Raw genomic sequence first — 18,945 nt, forward strand, 5'->3', positions numbered from 1 at the left:
AAAATTGTTCATATAAAACACCTAGAACACTGCTTAGTACTCAGTGCACACTCATAAACGTTAGCTTTTTCTACCTCAGAAAAGTAGCTTATTCCTTATCTAAGATATATTCAGATTTCACTCCCATGCCAAGATGCTGAGAGAAAGGAAACCAAGAGTTCGATTTTTTCTTTGGTATTTCTTTGATATTTCTAGTGATATGGTAAATAAATACATAAATCCTTCTGTATAATTTGTTAAGAACTCACTATGTACAAGACGTTGGGCATAATGGGTTAATTCTGTGTGAAGGAGTCTGGGAGACTTTTTAGAGGTGGTGACACTTGGAGATAAGACATTCAACCATTCATTCAACAATTATTTGTTAAAAATCTAGTATGTGACAGAGGTAGTAAGTAGTAAAGGCAAGGAATATAAAAGTAATAAACGTAGTTCCTGTCCTAATAACATCTCCATTTAATGAGAGAGGTAGACATATAGATATACAGTGATACAAATTATAATATTTCATGGTTCATGGTTTGACAAAAGTATGAGTATAGGATGTTATGTCACGTCATGTCATGGCAGGCATCTCCAGAGATGAGGTAATATGTTAGTATTTGAAACAATGAGCAGGAAATGGCAAACGGAGAAAAGGAAAGAGAGACTTCTGGCAGAAGAAAGAATACCTGAAAAAAGAATCATAGAGAAAAGATCTGAGTAGGGATAGATCTACCATGAACATGCGAAGCTTAAGTTTCAGGACCTCTTGCTCGAGCATGCCTCTTCTGTTTTTCCTTTGCAGTGCAGTACATCAAGCCTCTGAGTTCTTCTCTACGATGGTAGGAATCAATAGAAAATTAGGATATCGGAGACATGGAGCCCTGCCCTTGATGGTGGTCCTGGGACTGTGAGTGGGACCAGTAGGCTGTCAGCACTCCTTCTACTTCTGCCTGGTCTCCATCAACACCCTGCTTTTATGGATCATCCCAATCCTATCTTAGATACCAATAAAATGGATCTGAATAAGATGCTGCTCTGCATCCTGTTTAGGGCCACTGTGATTCAGATCATAGCAACCTGCATCCCCCTCACCAATTCCCAGATCATCATGGTAGCACACTATTAGACTGGGGGAAGGGTGCTCAGATAAGTAAGGAGCTGCCCGGACTGTGCTGGATCTAGGGAGGGCAAAAGGCTGGAGTCTCACTGTGCTTGCCACTGAGCCAGAAATGGTACCTGAGCAGAACCACAAAGAAAGTTACACACAAAATGGAAAGAAATACTTCTAAACTATCAATAACAATAATAAAAAAAATTTAGATCAACCACATTAGAAGAAATTCAGAATGACCTTACTATTCTACAGTAAATATTAAAAATCTTTGAGTGTGAAGAGACAATCAAGAAATTATAGCCCCTCAAATTTAGAAAAACAGATATTAAAGACATCAGTACAATAGTTAATAAAAAATGTTATTTTTCTGGATTGTTTTTTGTATTTATGGTATTTGTCAACTTTCTAAAATTTGTAATTTATTATGATTTTTTAAAAGAATTTTCTAATTGTTATTTTAATAAAGACCACCCGCCCAAACTTACATAAGCATCTGGCCTCACAAAAACTAGATTCTTCTCTGATTAATGGCGTTAAAAATGAGAAGTGAAATATTTTTTATTGCAATTTTCCTCTTTCTTTCCATGTGGTTTCTAACCAAAAGAGCTACATGAAGGACAATAACCAAATGTATATATGTATTTATGAACACACTCATACACACACTTAAAATTTATTAGTAGCTAGGCAAAGACTGATACCTTCCCGTGTAGTACTTTCTTGCAGAATATGGTTTGGGAAACATTGTGTAGGCTGGCAGTATGGCCTCCTGCTTGTTTTCCCTTGAATTTGATATGGTTGTAGCTTTAAACTACATTCCAACTTAACCAATGAGTTGCTGGTGATGTAGAGAAAAATGAAGCACAAGACCTGGCTGGATCTGAAGTCTGAGCAGCAAAAGAATAACTGTTACATCTAATGAACTCACTCACTAGTAAATATGCCCAGTCACTGTGCTAGACTGATTAATCCAAATCATCAGCTACTCTTTTCTTGGCTGGTGGTGCTGAATGAAAGAAAATGGGGAGAGGGAGATAGTTCTTATTCAGTAAAGGCAATTGTGAAGGGCTCTGCGTGATAAACCTGATTTTATACTTTTACAATTGGGCATAACTGTAGGTTTTAAAAGGTAGAGCTCAATTGCATAGATTTATGTTTGAGGAAAACAACTGAGTAAAATGAGTGAATAAGTGATTAGAAGTGAGAGGGACTATTCAGAGACATTGATGCCACATTTCACACAAAAGATGGTAAAGATCTGGGTAGAGACAATGGCAGAGGGAATGGAGAAGGTGGATTTCAAAGATTTTTCTTAGTAGATGTTTGAAGGTAGCAGACAATTAGTTTTTTAATTCTGATACTGAAGAATTCAGAGAGACTTAGATTTTCTTCTAGGCTGCTAGTTTTGGAGAACAGATAACTTGTAATATTGTTTGGAGAGTACGATAATCTAGAGAGCAGGTTTTATGGTGAAAATAATGAGTTCGGTAGGTAGACAGAAATATGAATCAGAAGCTTGGGTGAGATGTCAGGGCTGGAAATAAAGATGTGGATGTTGTAAACATATGGATAATAGCTGCAGCCATAGCAGCAAAAGGGGAATATTTATAAAAATATTAAAGAACAAAGAGGCAAATTTGGGGGCAAACAATACAATTAAAGTGGGAAAGTAAATAAAGCCAATGAATAAAAATAAGAGCGAACTGCCACAAAAGTTGGAACAAGAAAATCGTGGAACTGGAAGGCCGAGGAAAGAATTTCAAGAGGTACAGGATGGCCAACTTGAAGAATTCTAAACAGAAATAGACTCTAATCAATTTTGCTTTTATAAATTGAACTAAATGGAAGAAAAACTTGAGACAGGAAAGCTAGCTGGAAGCTATCAAAAAACTGAGAGGAAGGGAGATGACCTCTACCAAGCAATAGAAGTTTAGATAAAAAGAGGAAAAAAAGACATTTAGAAATCACTTTGGCAGAAACTGATTGAAGCTGGATATGAAGAGTAGGGAGGTAGGGAGGTAAAAGTCAAGGTTGATTTTGAGGTTTTTGTCTTGATGAATGGTGCTGCTGTTAACTGAGATGAGGATTGGCAGAGAAGCTGGTTTGAGGAAATTTGTGGGGAGGTAACGAGTTTTGTTTTAAATTTGTTGACTGTGACATACTTAAGACATTCAGGTGGAGATGTCCTGAATTGCTCTAGAACTGAGGAAAGAACTTTGAGCAGGAGTTAAAAATGAGAGTGAGAAGAGCACAGGTTCTAGGTTAAACTATAAGAGAAATTGAGATCTCATAGGAAAAGCATATGTGTATGTGAGAAAAGTGCTTAGGACAGAAAAACTGACACATGCACGACAGAAGTGGAGTCAATAAGTAGCCCTAAATAAAAATCTTACTAAACACCTTCATGGAAGGTAACTGGCAAAGTCACAGTGAAGCAGTAAGTTCACACTAAGCTTGGGATGTGTAATGTTTATTAATAACATATAATCTAAGTGGAAGGAGGAAAAAGAAGTGGACTTAAGAGTGTTTCAGAGTTAGATTCAGATCCTGGCCCTGCCAGGTACATGTTGTGGGACTTTTCACAGAGTAGGTTCTCAGTGGCACCAACTCTCCTCAACTCTCACTCTTTCATACTTCTCTTGTTCTCATCCTTCTCTCCCTTCCTTTCCTATTGTGTTTAGTTATTGGAAATGAACCTTCTTTGGCTTAAAAATCCCCAGTTGAAACACAAGGATTCAATTGTATACTGTGCTGATAAGGAATGAAGAGTTCTAAACAGAGACAGACTTTAGGGGATGTAACTATAATTTAAAATAACTGTCCTAATACCCAGGTAAGCAGCACTCACTTGAGAATAGCAATTGAACAGGTTCTCTTCCTAGGATGAATCACTTATACACAAGGGAGTAACTCGGAAGAGAAAGAGGGGAGAGGGTGGTGTGTGTTACGATGTTAAGACAGGCTAAATAATTTCTACTTTCAAAATAAATACAATTAAGAAATGTTAGACATATTATTGAATTATTGATGGAGCTGGTAAGGAATTGAGAAATCATTAAATACGATATTTTCTCTTTTATTTTCTTTTGCAGCAGAACCTTTCTTCAGCAAATGAAATCTTACACAAGTAGCAGAATTATTTGTTAATAAATTTAACAGAGTTTTTCAGATTGATGCAAGAGTGGGAGATTATTTGCTAGGTTACTGTCTATCTCATTAGAGAACCCTTCTTTCTCAATTTTTCCTAACCCCCTACTTCATCTGGCCCCAGAGTACCCTGTGAAACTCTAGGGCTTGACAGAAGACAGTTTCTAATTATTGCTTTAGTCCAACTGCCTCATTTAATAAAGGTGAAACTGAGTCACATGGTGAAGCTAAGTAGCTTCCTCTGAGTGCTGGTGGTGAAGTGGCAATGTTCTTTTGACATCTCTTCCAGGGCTTTCATTGGAGGGGCCTTTTTTAAACTTGCATATTGAGCAAATCACCATCTTCCCATTTTATTTTTATATCCTATGTTCCATAGAAATAAGAAAAGATTCAGAATGTTACTCCATCCCCCGCCCCATATCCAGGCAGAGCCCCAGTAGGTTGACAGCCTCATGAGCAAATACATAAAGCTTTTAATTTGGGGGACTGACTAGCTGCCTGCCAAATTTGATTAGGTAGGAGTGGTAGTTGGCCAGGGAGATGGAGCTGAATGAGTGGATTCCTTGAGGGCAGCCAAGAAACAGAAGTCTCCCACGAGGAGATGCAGCACAGAATCCCACTGGGACTGAATTCTTGTCTGGGAGTCTGGACTTAAGGAGCATACATTCATTTTTGGTGCTCACATGAGGATGCTTTCTGAAGACTATAAGAATGTATATGGGCTGAGCTCTGCCATAGCCAGGAGGGTGTCAAAAACAATTAGAAGGTGCTGAGGAGGGTATTTGCTAGTATTAGGAGGAGGGAAATGGAATTAATGTTTTTTTCTGAGTTAAAGTCTTGGACTTTGCCCCAGTGGAACTGGTTTAACATCATTTTCACAACATTTTTTGAGCCTCTTCTATGTCACAAAAGTTGTGTGGTGAGCTTCGGATGATCAAAATGTTACTTCCCTAGAGAATTGTATATCCAAGAAAAATTAAATCACCTTCTTTTTTTTTATTATTTACTTTTTTAAATATAAATTTATTTATTTTAATTAGTTTCAAGTATATAGTACATTGGTTAGACATTTATATGGTTTATAAAATGATTCCCCTAATTGCTCCTTCTCTCTGGTTTTCCACCTAGCCAATATATTAATGCTAACTGCATTTCTTCTGCTGTGCACCCATCCCCGTGACCATCTATCAACTACTAATTTGTACTTCTTTAACCCTTCACCTCATTCTCTCAGCCCCGCAAGCCCCGCTTCCCTCTGTCCATCATCAAATTGTCCACTATATTCGTGAGTCTGTTTTTGATTAGTTTGTTCTTTTTGTCCCTTAGATTCCGCATATAAGTGAGATCATATGGTATTTATCTTTCTCTGTCTGACTTATTTTACTCATCATAATAACCTCTAGGTCCATCCATGTTGTTGCAAATGCTAGGATTTCATTTTTTTAATGGCTGAGTAATATTTCATTTTATATATGAACCATAATTTCTTTATCCAATCATCTGTTGATGGGCATTTAGGTTGCTTCCATATATTGGCTATTATAAATTGTGCTGCCATTAATATTAGGGTGCATAGATCTTTATGAATTATTGTTTTGGTTTTCTTTGGATAAATACCCAGAAGTGCAATTGCTGGGTCAAAAGGTATACACATTTTAAATTTTTTGAGAAACCTTTGTACTGTTTTCCATAGTGGCTGTAGCAATTTGCAATCTCACCAACAATGTATGAGGGTTCCCTTTTCTCTGCATCCTCGCCAACACTTCTTGATTTTTGATTTATTGATGATAGCCATTCTGACAGGTGTCAGGTGATATCTCATTGTGGTTTTAATTTGTATTTCTCTGATGATTAGTGACTTTGAGCATCTTTTCATATGTCTCTTAGCCATCTGTATTTCCTCTTCGGAGAAGTATCTGTTGAGGTCTTCTGCCCATTTTTTAAATGGATTGTTTGTTTTTCTGTTGTTGAATTATATGAGTTTTTATATATTTTGGATATTAACCCCTCATCAGATGTATCATTAGCGAATATCTTCTCCCAATCAGTCAGTTATTTTTTTGTTTTGTTGATGGTTTCCTTTGCTGTACAAAAACTTTTTAGTTTGATGTAGTCCCATTTGTTTATTTTTTCTTTTGTTTCCCTTGCCTGAGGAGATATATCCAAAAAGAAATTACTGTTAGTAATATCAGATAATTTGCTACCTATGTTTTCTTCTAGAAGTTTTATAGTTTCGGGTCTTACATTTAAGTCTTTAATCCATTTTGAGTCTATTCTTGTATATGGTATAAAAGGGTGGTCTGCCTTCCTTTTTTCTTCTATCTGTCCAGTTTTCACAACACCATTTATTGAAGAGACTGTCTTTACCCGCATTGTATATTCTTACCTCTTTTGTCATATATTAAGTGAGCATATAGGTGTGGATTTATTTCTGGGCCCTCTATTCTGTTCCATTGATCAAGGTATCTGTTTTTATGCCAGTACCATACTGTTTTGATTACTGTAGCCTTGTAGTATAGTTTGATATCAGGTAGTGTGATACCTCTAAGATTTCTCAAGATTGCCGTGGCTATTCAGGGTTTTTTATGGCTCCATATAAATTTTAGGATTATTTGTTCTAGCTCTCTGAAAAATGCCATTGGTATTTTGATAGGGATTACATTGAATCTACAGATTGCTTCGGGTAGTATGGTCATTTAACAATGTTGATTCTTTCAACCTATGAACATGGTATATGTTTCCATTCATTTGTATCTTCTTCAATTTCTTTTTTCAATGACTTATAATTTTCTGAAAACAGGTCTTTTACCTTCTTGGTTAATTTGATTCTCAGATATTTTATAGTTTTCGATGCAATTGTAAATAAGATTGTTTTCTTAATTTCTCTTTCTGAAAGTTCAGCATTGGTGTATAAAAATGCCACTGACTTCTGAATATTTATTTTGTAACCTGCTACTTTACTGAATTCCTTGATCAATTCTAACAGTTTTTTGGTGGAATCTTTAGGGTTCTCTATATAGTATCATGTCATCGGCACATAGCGAGAGTTTTACTTCTTCCTTTCCAATCCAATACCTTTTATTCCTCTTTCTTGTCTTATTGCTATAGCTAAGATTTCCAATACAATGTTGAAGAGGAGTGGGGAAAGTGGACATCCTTGTCATGTTCCTGATCTTAAGAAAAATGCTTTTAGCTTTTCCTCATTGAGTTTGATGTTAGCTGTAGGTTAACATCATATATGGTCTTTATTATATTGAGGTATGTTCCCTCTATTCCCACTTTGCTGAGAGTTTTTATCATAAATGGATGCTGGATTTTGTCAAACACTTTTTCTACATCTATCGATATGATCATATGGTTTTTATCTTTCGATTTGTTAATGTGATGTATCACATTAATTGATTCGTGGATATTGAAGTAACCTTGCATCCCAGGAATAAATCCAACTTGATTATGGTGTATGATATTTTTAATATATTACTGAATTCGGTTTGCTAATATTTTGTTGAGGATTTTTGCATTAATATTCATAAGATATATTGGACTATTGTTTTCTTTTTTTGTAATGTCTTTGCCTGGTTTTGGAATCAAGGTAATGGTGGCCTCATAAAAGGAGTTAGGGAGCTTTCTCTTTTCTTGAAGTTTTTGGAATAGTTTGAGAAGAATAGGTGATAATTCTTCTTTGAGTGTTTGGTAAAATTTGCCTATGAAGCCATCTGGTTCAGGACTTTTGTTTTTTGGGAGGTTTTTAATGACTGATTCTATTTCATTGGTGGTAATCGATTGGTTCAGATTTTCTGTTTCTTCTTGACTCAGTCTTGGGAGAGTGTATGTTTCTAGGAATGTGTACATTTCTTCTAGATTGTCCAATCCATTGGCATATAATTGCTCGTAGTATTTTCTTAAGATCCATTGTATTTCTATGGAGTCTCTAGTAATTTCTCCTCTTTCATTTCTAATTTTATTTATTTGAATCCTCTCTCTTTTTTTCCTTGATGAGTCTGGCTAAGGGTCTGTCAATTTTGTTTATACTTTCAAAGAACCAGCTCTTGATTTCATTAACCTTTTATATTGTTTTTCTAGACTCTATTTCATTTATTTCCACTCTGATCTTTATTATTTCCTTCTTTCTGTTCACTTTGGGCTTTGCTTGCTGTTCTTTTTCTAGTTCTTTTACGTGTAAGGTTAGATTGTTTATTTGAATTTTTTCTTGTTTCTTGAGGTAGGCCTGTATTGCTGTGAATTTTCCTCTTACGACTGCTTTTGCAGTGTTCCATAGATTTTGAGTTGTTTTTTCATTTTTATTTGTCTCTAGGTATCTTTTGATTTCTTCTTTGATATCATTAATAACCTATTCATTATTTAGTAGTGTGTTATTTAGCCTCCATGTGTTTGTGTATTTCTCAGTTATTTTATTGTAGTTGATTTCTAGTTTCATACCATTGTGATCAGAGAAGATGGTTATGATTTCAGTCTTCTTAAATTTATTGAGACTTGTTTTGTGTCCTAACATGTGGTCTGTCTCAGAAAATGTTCCACGTGCATTTGAGAAGAATGTATATTTTGCTGCTTTCGGGTAAAGTGATCTGAAAATATCTGTTAAATACATCTGGTCTAGTGTGTCTTTTAGGCCCATTGTTTCCTTGTTGATTCTTTGCCTGGAAGATCTATCCATTGGTGTCAATGGGGTCTTAAAGTCTCCTACTATGAGTGTATTACTGTTGATCTCTCCTTTTATGTCAGTCAATAATTGCTTTATGTATGTAGGTGCTCCCGTGTTGGGTGCATATATGTTTACTAGGGTTATATCCTCTTGATTTATCGATTCCTTTATCATTAGGTAATGCCCTTCTCTGTTTCTTATTATAGCCTTTGTTTTAAAGTCTGTTTTATCTGATATAAGTATTGTTCCCCAGGTTTTTTTTTTTTCATTTCCATCTGCATGAAATATCTTTTTTCATCCCTTTACTTTCAGTCTGTGAGTGTCATTTGATCTGACGTGGGTCTCTTGTAGACATCATATGCATGAGTCTTGTTTTCTTATCTATTTGGTTACCCTATGTCTTTTGATTGCAGCATTGAATCTGTTTACATTTCAAGTGATTACTGATAGATACATAGTTGCTGCCACTTTATTATTCATATTTGTTATTTCTATTTTATTTTTTACCCCTTCTCTTTTTACAGAAGTCCCTTTAACATTTATTGTAATACTGGCTTGTTGAATTCCTTAAGCCTTTCTCTGTCTGGAAAACTTTATCTCACCTTCCATTTTAACCAAAAGCCTTGCTGGGTATAGTGTTCATGGTTGCAGATTCTTATTTTTCATAACTTTGAGTATTTCTTGTCAGTCTCTTCTGGCTTGCAAAGTTTCCATTGATAAATCAGCAGACATTCTTATGGAGGAACCGTTGTAAATAACTAGCTGCCTTTCTTTTGCTGCTTTTAAGATTCTCTCTTTGTCTTTGACCTTCGGCATTTTAATTATAATGTGTCTTGTAGCTCTGTTTGAATTCCTCTTGTTTGGGACTCTTTGTGCTTCCTGCACTTGTCTGTCTAATTCCTTTGCCAGGTTAGGGAAGTTTTCTGTCATTATTTCTTCAAATAGATTCTCAATACCATGCTCTCTCTCTTCCTCTTCAGATACTCCTATGATCCGGATATTTTTACTCTTCATGTTGTCCCAGAGGTCTCTTAAACTATCCTCATTTTTTAAAATTCTTTTTTCTTTTTGTTGTTCTGATTGGGTGTATTCTGCTACCTTGTCTTCCAATTTGCTGATTCAGTCTTCTGCTTTGTCCAATCTACTGTTGAATCCTTCTAATGTATACTTCATTTCATTCTATTCTTCATTTCTATCTGGTTCTTTTTTATGGTTTCTGTGTCCTTTTTTATTCTTACTGTCTCTCTGTCGAGGTTCTCATTGTGCTCATCCATTCTCCCCATAGGATTGTTGAGCATCCTTATAACCATTATTTTCCACTCTGTCTCTGATAGGTTGCTTGGCTCCATTTCATTTACCTTATTTTCTGGAGTTTTCTCCTGTTGTTTCATTTGTGGCATGTTTCTTTGTTTTCTCATTTTATTAGCCTCTCTGTGTTCATTTCTATGCATCAGAAATATTTATTTTGTCTCTCAGCCTTGGCCAGATGGCCTGATCTGGAAGATGTCCTGTGTGGCCCAATGGTGCACTATCCCTGATCCCCTATGCCGGAGTGTCTGGACATGATCTTTGTGTGGATTGTGTGTGATCTTCTGTTGTCGCCAAACCTTTATTGTTGTTAGTAGATCAGTGGATGGGATTAATGCTCAGGCTGACTAATTGTGGGAATTGGCTGCACCCACAGTGTAAGAGTTGCTGTGTGGGGGCTGACCTCACTGAGTGAGATTTGCCCTAGCAGGCTTGTGTACTTGTTGCAACCACCCTTTGTGTGTACCGCTAGTGGGACTAGTCAGGAGTTGCTCCATTGTGGTCTGGTGCCAGCCTCCAGATGCGTTGGATTCGTGGCCCCTTGGGAAGGGCTCCCCTGTAGGCCAAGGTCAGCAGCTGTTTTTGATTGCTCAGGGCTCCCCTGTGAGAACTACAAAGTGATCTGCTGATGGTTGTTGCCTATGCTAGATCTATAGGTAAGTGGAAGAGACAGTGCTGTAGGTAGTGGTTGATTATCCTCCCGTCCCCGACCTATGGCAGTTTAGCAGAGGGACCAATGCTCCTCAATGCCTGACACTGCCTGTCAGTTGCCTGTAAGTCTCTGAAACTGGATGAACCTCTGGGTAATATGCATTTTGGGTGGTACAGTGATCCTGGGAGTAAATTTCCCCCTGCCACTGCAGTGTCAGTTTACGTGCCAACGCTGTCTCTGTGGCTCTCTGTACGAGTTTCCACTCACAGCAAGGTCAGCTACTGCCCACCTTGGACCTGAATGCGCCACCCTGGGGCAAGGGCAGCTGCCTGTCAACATGCAGAGGGCACTTTGTGTATTGGTTGTGTCAGGAGCTCAGGGAGTCAAGGGCCGCCAGGCCAGTACAGACCCCTGCAATCCCCTCAAGAGATATTGCAGCTTGTACAGGCAACAGTGGTCTGTCCACAACTGTTTTCCCTGAAATGCTCTCACTGTGCTAGACAGGGTCTGTTGCCTATGCAGACTGTACAACCCCAGAGCCAAACTAGGCATAGGAGGTTTCCTGTCAATGGGCCGTAGGTACTTTGTGGCTTGGGTGAAGAGGGATCTCAGGGAGGCAAGGGCCATCCAGCCAATACAGCTTCAGTCTCGCTGCAACTTCTGTGCCCAGGTGTTCCTGCTGTAGTCACAGATCACAGTGAGACCAGCTGCCATCTGGGGCAGTCCCACAGAGCCCTGTACTCCCCGGACACAATAATGCAACTCTCACAGGCAGCAGAGGTCTGCCTGCCACTGATTTCCATTCAGTGCCCGCCCTGTGTTTGCTGGTTGCCTTTGTGGATTGGGAGATCAGGGGAAGGGAGGGGCAGGGCAGTTCATTGTCAATGGGCCACCTGGGAAAATTTGCGGGTAGGGTGGAGGGGGGTGGTGTCTTAGAGAGACAATGGCAGTCAGATCAATACATCCTCAGTCTTGCTGCAACTTTGGTACCATTTACAGGGTCCCGCAGAAGTCCCAGATCACAACAAGATCAGCTGCTGTCTGAGACTAGCCCACAGATCCCCAAGATCCACCCAAGTTCTTGTTGGCAACAGTGATCTGCCAGACCCTATCTCAGAAATGCAGCTCACAGTGCTTGCCACCCGCTGGGAAAGTTTGGCCCTGAATTGGAGCAGGGTTTGGCAGCCATCCAGCAACAAAAGCCCAGGGCAATCTGAAGGTTGGGTGGGGCAGACTGATCCCCTCAGGCCAGAGCTTCCTAATATCTCTGTGGGAGGGGTCTGCACAGTCGAGCTGGCGAGGTCTGTAAATTGCCTGGTAGCGGGGCAGGACTGAAGCACAATAGTGGCTTCCCTTCCAGCCCTCGTCCTGGTGCCAGGTAATGCAGACTTTCTCGTTATAAATCCCATGTGAGCCTCTGACCCACCACTGGTGTTCCAGGTGAGTGTCCACAGGTCAGAAAGCCTGTGCGTGGGTCATTCAAAGGGGTATCTAGGGTTTCTGTTTCCTTCTGTCTCACCCAGATGGCCTGAATCCCCTCTGGTTTTTACAGTCACAGTTATTAGAATCTCCTCTTACCTGGGCTGGGATGCTGGGCTAGTGAGTGATCTTCCACCACCCAAAGGTACGGTTTCAGCCAACTTCACAACTTTGTATCTTCTACAGGCTTTGATGTGGTTCCTTTATATCGCCAGATGTAGGTGTTATGATCAGCTGGACTTCAGGCGATTCTCCACGTTGATTATTTTATAATTTAGTTGTAATTTCAATGCGGACTTGGGAGCGCTGTTAGGAGCGGTGGCAGAGACGGTGGGCGGGACCGTCAGTTCCAGGCGGCCTGCAATCACCTTGAAGAAATATGTGCCCTTCCACGTTTATTGCAGCACTATTTACAAAAGCCAAAACATGGAAACATGTCTTGTATCCATCTACGAATGGATAAAGAAAATGTGCAGTATATACATATCTTTAGTTTTCTTCTACCTGCATACCTATAAACCATGAAATATTATTAGGCATTGAAAATAGGAAATTCTGCCATTTGTGACAACATAGATGGACCTCAAGGGGATTAGGCTAGTGAAATAAGTCAGACAGAGAAAGACAAATACCGTATGATCTCGCTTATATATGGACTCTGAAAACATTGAACTCATAGAAAGAGAGTAGAATGGTGGTTGCCAGGAGCTGAGGAGTGGGACAATGCGGAGATGTTGGTCAAAGGGTACAGACTTTCAGTTATAAGAAGTTCTGGGGATGTAAGGCAAAGCATGGTGACTGTAGATTGCAGTACTGTATTGTATACTTGAATGTAGCTATGAGAGTAGAACTTTAATGTTCTCGCCATAACAACAGCAACAAAATGATGACTGTGAGGTGAAAGACATATTAAATTAACCTTATTGTGGTAAATATTTTGCAATATATACATGTATCAAATCGCCATATTGTATACCTTAAACTTACATAACGTTACATGCCAGTTATGTTTCAACAAAGCTAGAAAAAAAAATGAGATATAGCAAGAGAAACATATGTCTGTAACAACTGAAATAAGGGCTTATTCATCCTTTATCTTCATAGCCTAGCAAGATGCTTAGTTTAGCATATTTATTTACTGAATGCATTTATAGTCCATCTATACATGAAACGGATACTAAGCATTTACAAAATGCTTAATAAGTACATTAATAGAATGGAAAATCAGAACCAGGATGGGAAGAATAACATAATTTTAGTTTGCAAAGGAGAATCGAAATAAATTGGTTCAAGTTATGTGAACATTAGAAAGTTATTTAACCTCTTTACGCTCAGTCTCATCTATAATGGTGATAATAAAAGTTTCCGCCTCACGGGTTATTGTGAGGTTTAAGTAACTTAACACATGCTAAATTAGTAACTAGTCAATAAAGTTTAGTATTTTGGTTTGCTTTCTGGGAATTTCTTTCATATTCTCCTTCTGTTTTATGCAGTTAAATTACTGTCCCATCTTGATGGTATTGTTTAACTTTCAAGGGCTCTTTATGGTTTAAGTATTCCTTTTGCTTTTTTGTAACTTGCTTAATTAGTACAATTATAATTTCTCTGAATATAGTAAGGTCTTTTACTTATAATTAACTTTAGTTTTCTTCTACCTGCATAGATTCTGATTCTTCCAGGTTTTTTCTAAGCTTTGTTTATTATCGTTCATTATCATTCAAATTAGAGTATTGATTTTCAAAAAACATTTGATTAGGATTCTCAATTAAAAAAAGCACTTTTTATATCAGGACCTGCTACAAATCATACATTCACACATCCGAGATTAGACATTTATGTGATAGTACTTAACCTTACTTTGTGAACTATCATACATCTGATAACCCATGATTTAAAAACCTGATTGAGAGCTCTGGGTGTGCAGATAGGCGTTATTGACTATGAGTTTGCTAAATTGGCCTGGCAGGGCCATTCGGCTGATGAAACTTCAATATTAACATAAGTCTTTTTTTCTTAGGCAGAGCAGATTCTTAGGGAGGTTGCTAACCACTTTCCTTTCTGAAAGGTCAAGGTACTGGCGCAGCTGCCAGCATTGAGAGCTTAGTTAGGGAATAGTCCTCAGGGTCTCAACATCCAAATGCATGTTTATTTCCTTTGCAATGCAATACATCAAGCCTCAATTCTATCTGGTCTGTTATTACAAAGAATCTGTGGTTACATATCTAGAAAATAAACTCGGTCTTTTGCCAGAGGAAGGGAGGAAGTTACCTGGTTACATGGAGTGCTGTATGGGATCTGATGTTTATAATTGATTCCTAAACAGATTTTCAACCTATCTTCCTAATTTGGCCCTTGTTCACCCCCTCTGTCAGAGTACTGATATTGCCAATTCCTGAACCTTTTGAAGATTCTGCAGCCTCAAGTTGATTAGGTTCTCAGCTTTAAACCCTTGCTGGCCTATGACTCAGTACTCTTAAATCTAAATTATTTACCCCTCATCCATCTGCTTTTTAGATTCTGTAATTTTGTTGCTGATGTCCTCTCTAGTTTCTCCCCATCCTTCATGTTTATGCCTAAAAACTCCTTTGTCACCAGTTTAATGGAGTTTTGGAAAGAGGCGAAAGTAAATATGTACATTCCACTCATCATCTTTACTTGAAAATCCTGGATTCATTTTCCATCGTTATACTTTAGTAGCTATGTGTCTTTGAGCAAGAATGCGACTATATTAAGACCCTGTAAAATAATGAGATCCCTCTTTGAATGTGAAAAGCACCTTACTGAGTTCCTGTAACATTAAAGGCAGAGATGATATTCCAAATACTCAATAAATATTAGAGTGTAGACACTAACTACCTACATTGTCCATGATTTTTATTTCCTTTATTTCCAGACTGTTAGAGTCTCAGGAGTAGGGAGTTTATTTCATGTTTTCTATTTCTTCCCCTTTAGGCACAGGATGGCCCAGTGTTTAGAGTCAGTTAATACTTGTATGGATCTTGCAGATATATGACTTTTCACTACCTTTTTGATAACTCCTATAGATTTATACTTTTAAAATACCATTATCCTCATTCAATTTAGACATTATCACCATGATCATGATTTTTTTTTTTTTAATGCCAGACTCCTGTGCTGCTACCTTATTAGGATAGCGTGACTCAGGTAGAAAGTAAAAGAAACATTTGGGGATCACTGAGCTTTCTTTTCTCCAACCAGAGACTTGAGAGTAAGAATCTTCTTTGGTTGGAGCAGATGGAAATCATCCTTTCTCCAAATGGAGTGAAGAAGTGGGTGAATTTGATCAGGAGGAAATGTGGCCACTTCTCTGTGCTTCCATAAGGAGTGCAAGCTTTAAAAGGGTGTTAATGAGAAATAAGAAAAAGGAAAACATCTCAGTCAATGCAGTCTTCTACTCTATAAGCTTTGGGCTTTCCCTTACAATCTTTTCTGGGTAGCCCAGGGCACTATATTCTCTTGAGGTACTTTCTAGTCTAGTTTAGTTTTTCTTTTTCTTCACCATGCTTACAGTTGTACAGGTACCTTATGCAATTTCAGTGAATTGTTGCTCGGCATAGATCAATACGTGTTTTGGTACTGACAGTTTCTGAAAGTGCATACGACTTTAAAACTACCTTGTGAACAATTTCATACAAGCCTTGTTTCAGGCTCCCTTGAAACTAAAGTACTCTATAGGGATGGTGTCTGATCAGTTTTCTATAGCAAATCAATCCCCTCAGACCTTGGGCAAGCATTGGCGCTTGCCACAATAAAGTGAAATGGGAACCCTTAGGATAAATGATTGTAGGTGGAAGAGAAGATTCAGAGATGCTGACCTGACTGGAAAATGCTGATTAATTCATCCTCCCCAATATTATGTTAGCATGGAGAAACTCTGACAGTGATGAAAGAGATAACCATAGTGCCTAAATTTCTTCTTTTGGTGAAAACTCCAGAGCCTTTAATTCACATTTTCTTGATATTTTTCTCTTCTTGATAGAAAATCCTATTAGATATACTGATTATATTTTTAAAGAAAATGTAAACTTTTTTCCATTACAAGAAGTGTACATACTCATAAAAAAAAAAATTGTAAAGACTCAAAGAGCAGGGAAATTATCTTCCTGCTATGTTCTTAACCCAGAGAAATAATCATTGTTATGTGTATGTATTCTTTTTGGTCTTTTTCCAAATGTAAATTTTTGAATATTTGAAAAAACATAGTTGTAATACTGTTGTTTCTAAAATTTAATTGCTAGCTCCCCTCTGCATTTATTATAAGATAAAAACATTTTAATATTGCAAATTAATTATAAATATATTTAATTACAGCTTAATATACTATGAAGTAGATGATTTAATTATCTTTTACTGTGGGATATTTATTTCCAATGATTTCAAATTTAGAATATAATAAAGGTAGCTTTTCATAGTAGTGGGGAATAAAAAGACTATTCTCACTCCCATCCTTCCATAATTTAGAGCCCACTAAATACCTTATTTCTAAATGAATGTTGGATAGATTAATAACTTAATATTTAAAATCAGAAACTACAGGGAAATAATTGGCAAATGTAAAGGAAAAGTAACAAACAAAATTACCAAAAAGCCACTTAGCAATAAATAATAAAGCAAAAAAAAAAGTAGAAAAGTGGTCTAAATTTGATGTATAGGTGATTCATTATAGAAAAAAAAATTTACTTAAAATATTCATATATACTAGTAATAAAATTTATGTAAATTAAAATGATATATCATTTCCCCTATCATACTTACAAAGTTTAAAATGATTAGAATACCTCATGTTGTCGTAGTATGAGGAAATAGGCAGTTCCAAACACAGAGCAGAATTGTAAATTGATATAACTTCTCTGGAAAATATTTTGACAATATATATCAAAGATCCTAAATATTGAGTACTTACAAGAAATTCTTGGAATTTATCCTAAAGATATATTTAACTATGTGTCCATAGATATGTATGTATAGATATTTATCTCAGTGTTCTATACAATCAAGAACAATTGAAAGTAACCCAAATGTCAACAACAGTGAGTTGCTAAAATCATTTTGACTTGATCATAAAATAGAAAGCCTTGTGGTTCTTAAATAAAACGATGTAAATTTATATACAGTGTTATAGGGTTGAGGATGATTATTATCTACTAAATGGAAAAAGCAATAGTGAAGAAATCATATGATATCTGTTTTGTGTGTATATGTTTCTGATCGCTTGGGGAAAAGTCTGGAAGAATAGACAAGAAAATGTTAACAGTGGTTATTTTTAGGTCCTACCTGGCCAAATCTATATTGTCTATTTTTTTCTATTAGAATCATGTACTTCTTAGTCTATAATTTTTTTAATAATAAAAATATATAAATAATATTTTGGTAAATACTTAGATCTGTATGTTCTTATGTACATTTATTATTTTTTCCCTTTTGAATAAATGTCTAGAAGTGGGAGGGTTAGTTTAAAAAATGTGAATATTTTTGAAACTCTTACATATCTTGGAAGTTACCCTGTATCAACATAACACCCCCATGGTAAAAGTGCCATTTTTACCACACTCTTATCATCATTGGTGAAGTGATTGTTTATAAGAGTACACTTTTAAACTTTAAATATTTGTTAATCCGTTGAATTTTCACTGTTGGAGAAGATTTTTTTCTTTGAGGGCATATTTTATAAACCATAACAATAGAGCTTATATTATAGGTGATGGATTTTCAGATAATTAGAAAAACAAACTGGCTTTTCACAGGCCACAAAAATGCTGTAGGATTACTATGACTTTTTTTTTTTTTTTTTTTGCCTTTTTTAGCTAAGAGTATACAGTAGTAGGCAAATTCACTGATATTTTCTTATTGTCTGCCTTTTGCAGTTCAGCTGTGCCCTTTGGAGGATCTCATGCCTTTTTTCATTCCAAAGAACAAAAATCAATATTAAGGTAAAGGATATTTTACTGAATCCTGTTTCTAGGAGGTGATGTTTTCACTGCACTGAACAAAGGAGTTAAAGATTGTGGTCCCTGGCAGCAACTGTCTGTTTTATTCATTCTTTCCTCTTTAAATCACTCTTATGCAGCTGGTGAAAGATATGGATTTTGTCTTGAGAACAATTATATGAGTTGCCTATCAGCTTTAGATACTGAGACAAATGTTCTTTCTCTTTCTTTCTCTCTCTCCATCTGTTTTATTTTCCTTCTTCCCTTTCTTTCCATTTTTCTTCTCTTGTACATGCTGTTTCTCACTGACTACCTTGCTGTTCCTCATACTGGCCTTTCTTCACCATTGCTTTTGGAATATACAGAGAATCAAATTTGAGGTTAGGCTTATGTAGAAAGGAGCTAGGAAAACTACTTGGTCTTATTTGGTTTATATCACCTTGGTAATAAAACATTTCTTTCTGAGGTCTACATTGGCTCGCAAAGGGACTACATTTGTATTATAAACAAAAAAGTCTCAAAGTTTTATAGAGCATGCATTTTACCTAGCTCTGTCCCCTGGGCAGTATAGTTCACAGGAATCATGGGAGTATTGGGCTTTGCTGTTGTAGTAGAGAATGCTAGCCGCTCACAAAGACCAGTACTCTCC

At 36.9% G+C, this 18,945-nt stretch overlaps 1 protein-coding gene across 1 annotated transcript in view; it reads left to right on the top strand.

Annotated features, from left to right (window-relative positions):
• Nucleotides 1–18,945, top strand: part of LRRC7 (leucine rich repeat containing 7) — a 1,130,220-nt gene that overhangs the window by 234,425 nt on the left and 876,850 nt on the right. Inside the window, exon 4 of the mRNA XM_039838554.1 lies at nt 18,234–18,299. The gene's annotated coding sequence lies outside the window, so the exon portion shown is untranslated. The remainder of the gene's footprint in view (nt 1–18,233; nt 18,300–18,945) is intronic.

The sequence above is a fragment of the Pteropus medius genome, unplaced genomic scaffold (assembly GCF_902729225.1).
Source record: "Pteropus medius unplaced genomic scaffold, Ma_sr-lr_union100, whole genome shotgun sequence".
In the NCBI taxonomy this organism is placed as follows: domain Eukaryota; kingdom Metazoa; phylum Chordata; class Mammalia; order Chiroptera; family Pteropodidae; genus Pteropus; species Pteropus medius.